General features: G+C 32.2%; 1 long non-coding RNA gene across 1 annotated transcript in view; it reads right to left on the bottom strand.

Annotated features, from left to right (window-relative positions):
- Positions 1–5,108: 5,108 nt before the first annotated feature.
- Positions 5,109–6,299, bottom strand: part of LOC132029141 (uncharacterized) — a 27,711-nt gene continuing 26,520 nt past the window's right edge. The window contains exon 4 of the long non-coding RNA XR_009407724.1: positions 5,109–5,539. This is a non-coding gene — a long non-coding RNA (uncharacterized LOC132029141). The remainder of the gene's footprint in view (positions 5,540–6,299) is intronic.

Below are 6,299 nucleotides of genomic sequence, written 5' to 3'. Positions count from 1 at the left end.
TGTAGATGGTCTTTTTGTTTTGTTGATGGTTTCCTTTGCTGTGCTTTTTATTTTGGTGCAGCATTATTTACAATAGCTAAGATATGCAAGCAACTCAAGTGTACATCCACAGGCGAATGGATAAAGAAGATATACATAGACACATACACATATACACACACATTGAGATATTACTGAGCTATAAAAAAAAGAAATCTTACCATTTGCAACAACATGGATGGATCTAGAGGGTATAATGTTAAGTTAAATAGGTCAGTCAGAGAAAGATAAACTTATGATTTCACTGCTATGTGGAATTTAAGAAACAAAACAAATAAAGAAAAAAAAAGAGATGGACAAAAAAAACACCAGACTTTTAACTACAGAGGACAAACTGGAAATTGCTAGAAGAGAGGCTGGTGAGGGAATAGGTGAAATAGGTGAAGGAAATTCAGAGTACACTTGTGATAAGCCCTAAGTAGTATATAGAATTGCTGAACCATGATATTGTATACCTGAAATTAATATAACACTATATGTTAATTATATTTAAATGTTTGAAATAAAATATTTTTAAAAAGAAAGTTGGAATGGCAATTTTAATATCATAAAATTGGACTTCAGAATAGGAGTATTTCCTGGGAAAAGGAAAAAAAAATAATGATAAAGGGCTCATTTCACCAAGAATATACAAAACTGATAAATTACATGTACAAAATAATCTTCAGAATACAGTAAGCAAAATCTGATAGAATTGAAAAAATAGTTATTTCTAAAATTTGGTTGATAATGTCAATATTTTTCTCTGTAATCTATAAAACATTAGATCAAAAATCAATAAGAAATTAGAAGACTTGAAGGTTATCAACCAATTTGACCTAATTAATATTCATAGAACACTCTACCCACCATAGTAGATTAGTCATCCATTTCAAGAAAATATGAAACATCTGCCAAGAGAAATGATATTCTGGGGCATAAAACAAACAAAATACACTTGAAAGATTTTAAATAATACAAAACAGAAGAAAAGTACAAAAATGATTTTGAAAACATATTTTATTTGGAAATTTGATAAAAAATTCTTCTAAATAAACAATGGGTTGAAGATCTTGCCAGAAAATCAGAAAAATTTTCAACTGAATTAAACTGAAAATACAATATATCAAAACCATTGGGATGCAGATAAAGCTTTCCTTAGAGGGAAATTTTTAGCATTAATGCTTATTTTAGAAAATAAGAAAGACTTCAGATCAATGACCCAAGCTTTTAAAAAAAAGTAGAAAATTCACATGGAAAGGCATAGAAGCTAGTACAACAAAAACAAAATTGTAAAGAACAAAGTTGGAGGACTCTTCCTATACATTTTCAAGATTTACTGTAAATAACCAAATAATCAAGGCTATAATTTTGGTGAAAGGATAAACATGTAACTCAATGAAGCCAAGAAGTATAAAAATTAGACCCTCACATATGTAACCAATTGATTTTCAACAAAATTGCAAAGGCAATTCAATAAAGAATCAATGATCTCTTCCACAAATAGGGTGGAAAAGTTTGATATCCATTTGAAAAACAAGACAAAACAAAACCTCAATCCATGACACAGGCCATACCAAAAAACTAAATCAAATGAATTATAGATATATGGAAAATCTAAACTATAAAACAATTACAATACAATGTGAGGTCTCATGTCCTAAATATTTAAAATTCAGTAAGAAGAATACAAACAATCCAGGAAAAAACTTAAAAGATTTGAGCAGATACCTTATCAAAACAGACATGGATTACAAATAAGCACATAAAAGATACTCTGCATCAGCAATCCTTAGGAAAATGTGAATTAAAATCACAATGAAACTCCACTACACATCTATTGGAATAGCAAACAAAAAACTTGACAATACCAAAAGGCTAATGAAGATGTGAAATCATTCAATAATACTTTATTGGTGGTAATCAAAAAAATGGTATGACTACTTTGGAAATGAATGTTCAATTTCTTACTTATCATCACTTTTTTTTTCTTTGTTTCTTTTCTTTTTTCTTTTTTTTTAGGGAGGGAGGGAGAGAGACAATGGACAAGTGGGGAGGAAGATCAGAGAGAGAGGGAGGAAGAAGGAGACACTCTGCTGAGCAGGGAGCCTGATGAGGGGCTCGATCCCAAGACCCTGCGATCATGACCTGAGCTGAAGGCAGACGCTTAACCAACTAAGCCACCCAGGTACCCCCTTTACTTATTACTTTAAATGTATACTTTTAACATGGCACAGTAATCTGATTCCTAGGTATTTACCAAGTAAAAAGGAAAACATGTTCACACAAAAAACTTGCACACGAATGTTCATAATAACATTATTCAAAGTCAGAAGAAATTGGTAACAAGTCAAATACATTATCCATAACAGCTTAAAAGTAGAAACAATTCAAATAACTTTCACCTGGTAAATGGATAAACAAACTGGTATGGTCATACAATGAAATACTACACAGCAATAAAAAAGAACAAATGACATATAACAACAACAAAAAAAGAATCTGAAATGCATAATGTTAAATAACAAGAAACAAACTCAAAATGACATATACTATATGATTCTACTTATATGATGTATAAAAACCAATACTAGAGGGATAGAAAAGAAAGCAGTGGTTGCCAGAGTATGCTAAGGGGAAGCAGTGGTTGTAAAGAAGCACAAGTAAATTTGCGGGGGCGGGGGATGGAATTCAAAAGTCCCTTGTGATAGTGGTTTCACAACTTGTTACATTTGTCAAAACTCATAACACTATATAGTAAAAATTATGAATTTTACTGTATGGAAATTATATCTCAATAAGCCTGAATTTAAGAAAAGCTAATAAACTAAGTAATATAAAATAATGACATAAAAAAACAGAAAAGAAGGAAAAGAGAAAGAAAGGATAAGAGAAAAAATATACAAGCAAGATGGTAAACTTAAAATTAGTTATATGGGGGGCACCTGGGTGGCTCAGTGGGTTAAAGCCTCTGCCTTCGGATCAGGTCCTGATCCCAGGGTCCTAGGTTCGAGCCCCGAATTGGGCTCTCTGCTCAGCAAGGAGCCTGCTTCCCTTCCTCTCTCTCTGTCAGCCTCTCTGCCTACCTGTGATCTCTGCCTGTCAAATAAATAAATAAAATCTTTTAAAAAATTAGTTATATGAGTAATTACATTAAGTACAAATGGACTACACACTCCCAAATCAAAGGCAAAGATTTTCAGACTAGATTTTAAAAAACAAGTCAAGTATATGTTGTTATGTTTTAAATATAAGTACACAGATTGAAAGAAAAAGAATGGACATGATAGAGCATGCAAACAGTAACCTAAAAAAAAGTTTGTGTGGTTATATTAATATCAAAGTTACCTTTAAGGCAAGAAGTCTATCACAAATAAAGGGTGGCATTTCCTAAAGCTAAAAGGGGCAATTCAACAGGAAGACAAAATAATCCTAAATTTTTATGTCTGTTTTAACATAGCTTGAGACAGTGTACCTAAGTATTAATAGAAGAATAGAACCCTAATTACAGTTTAATATACCTACTTCTGGTGTATTAGACACCACAGAATGACTAGATAACAAAAATTATAAATTATATCGAAATCTGAACAAAATTAACAAATTTGATTTACTTTATATATAAATATATATTATGAAATATATATCAAATTTAACAATATATTAATATAACATATAGATTAAATTGAATTATTAAATATTTAAATTTAATTTATTTAAATGTATTGAATTTATTTGAATATTTGGATATTAAATACATTAATATTAAACATATATTAATATATAAAGAAATATATATTTCTTGACCCAGTAGTCAAGAAAGCACAATAACAATTAGATAATAAAAATTCAGCACATTAAAATTCATAGGATATAGTAAAAGCAGTGTGTGCTATTTATTATTTTTTGCCTCTCTGCTCCAAATTCCACCTATTTGCTAGCTTTTTGTAAACAGATTTTGTCCCTTTTAAATATTTTTCCTTGCTGGCGAGAACTTTGTCATTAGAGGGCACTGGAAACACACTGCAGGGGCAAACTGTTTTTGCTTCCTCATTCTGGTATGCTTGCTGGGCAAGCTTCTCCAGGAAACATTACTTTCCCCAGCACTAGGCTTCTGCAGTTCAATGGCCAGGAGCTTCACCTGAACCTCTGTTGGGCAGCTTTGTAGCAAAGTGTCTGCTCTGAGGTTTCCCTGGCACTTCAGAGGCTGGATTTCCAGCACAGTTTTTACCAATATGGTGCTGTAAGAACTTCTCTGCCATTCAGTGAGCTACAGCAACCTTCCACAACAAGGTCTGAATCTTAGGCCTTGAGGGGGTCTCTCTCTTGGGTGTGTTATCTTAGCTGCGGAGGTAGTGGCTGTAGAATGTTCTTTATGTTTTGCTGACCAATCCATCATTACTCCAGTCCACTGGTAGCATTAATAACTCTTTATTTTTCCTTTTCTTTTTTTATTATGTTATGTTAGTCAATCATTTATTATGTTAAACTTTTTGAAATTACTGTGTGTTTTCTCTCTCCTGATTGGACCTATTGATTCATAGTGCTTACAGTAAAAATTACTTTAAATACAAATATTAGAAAAGAAAAAAATCAATTTCTAAGTTACAATCTTAAGAAATAGAAAAAGAATAGAAAATAGGAGGAAAAGAGTTAAAGTTAAAACAAAAATTGATAAAATAGAAAGCTGACATAAAATGGAGAAAAATCAGCAAAGTCAGAATTTTGTCCTTTTAGAATGCCAATAAATTTGATGAACTCTTTGCAAGATAATTATGAACAGTTTTATACAAATAAATGTGACAACCTAAGTAAAATGGAAGATTTCCTTTAAAGATTTATTTATTTATTTTAGACTGTGTGTAGGTGGGGGGACACAGGGAGAGAAAAGAATCCTCAAGCAGACACCTCATTGAGCACAGAGGTCTGTGCAATGCTTGATCTCAGGACCCTAAGATCATGACCTAAGCTGAAATCAAGAGTCAGATGCTTAACTGAGTCACCCAGGCCCCCCTGGAAGATTTTCTTTAAAAATGACGATTTATCAAATTGACACAAGAAAAATCAGAAAAAAATTTGAATAGTTGTTAAATATATTAAATCTATAATTAAAAACTTAACCCCAAAGAAAATGTCAAGCTTAAAGGTCTTTACTGGTAAATTCTTGGAATATTTAAGAAAGAAATAGTACTAATCTTCCACAACCTCTTCAAGGAATAGAGAGAGAAAATTTATTCATAACTTATTTTATGAGTCCAGCATAAACCTGATATAAAAATATAACAACAAAATTATAATATTAACAGACACACAAATAAGAGCAAACTATTAGAAAAAGAAACCCAGAGAATACATTAAAAAGATAATAAGTCATGGGGCACCTGGGTGGCTCAGTGGGTTAAAAACTCTGCTTTCGGCTCAGGTCGTGATCTCAGAGTCCTGGGATTGAGCCCCACATCGGGCTCTCTGCTCAGCAGGGAGTCGGCTTCCTCCTCTCTCTCTGCCTACTTGTGATCTCCATCTGTCAAATAAATAAATAAAATCTTAAAAAAAAAGATAATAGGTCATAACCAAATTGGTTTATTCTAGGAATAAAAAAAGGTTTGAATTTTGTAAGTTAGTCAATATAATTCACCTCATTAAGGTAATAAAAGTGAAAGTCATATAATTACCTTAACAGATGGAAAAAGACATCTAATTAAATTAACCACTATTTCATGATAGAAACTCTCAGCAAGCTAGGAATAGAAGAAAACTTCTTTAACGTGATTACATTTATATATAAAAAGACTACTGTTAACATATTTAGTGGTGAAATGTTGTGTGCTTTCTCCCTGAGTTCAGGAACAGCTCAAGTACTTCTGTTTTTATTCTACTATTCATTTTATTACTTCACTAATCGATACCAGTTAGTACAACAAAACAAGAAAAAAGAATTAAATGGTGTAAATACTGGAAAGGAGCCTGTAAAACTGTCATTCCAGGTGATATTATTGTAAATAATAGCGAAACTCAAAAGAACATATATACTATTAGAGTTAATAAATGAATTAAGCTGTCAATATATAAATATAAATATATAAATATTTGTATGTATTAGAAAAGATAATTAGGGGGCGCCTGGGTGGCTCAGTGGATTAAAGCCTCTGCCTTCAGCTCAGGTCGTGATCCCAGGGTCCTGGGATCGAGCCCCGCATCGGGCTCTCTGCTCAGCGGGGAGCCTGCTTCCTCCTCTCTCTCTCTGTCTGCCTCTCTGCCTACTTGTGATCTGTCTGTCAAAT

The sequence above is a fragment of the Mustela nigripes genome, chromosome 13 (genome assembly GCF_022355385.1).
Source record: "Mustela nigripes isolate SB6536 chromosome 13, MUSNIG.SB6536, whole genome shotgun sequence".
NCBI lineage: Eukaryota > Metazoa > Chordata > Mammalia > Carnivora > Mustelidae > Mustela > Mustela nigripes.
This window is presented reverse-complemented; position numbering and strand designations above follow the sequence as displayed.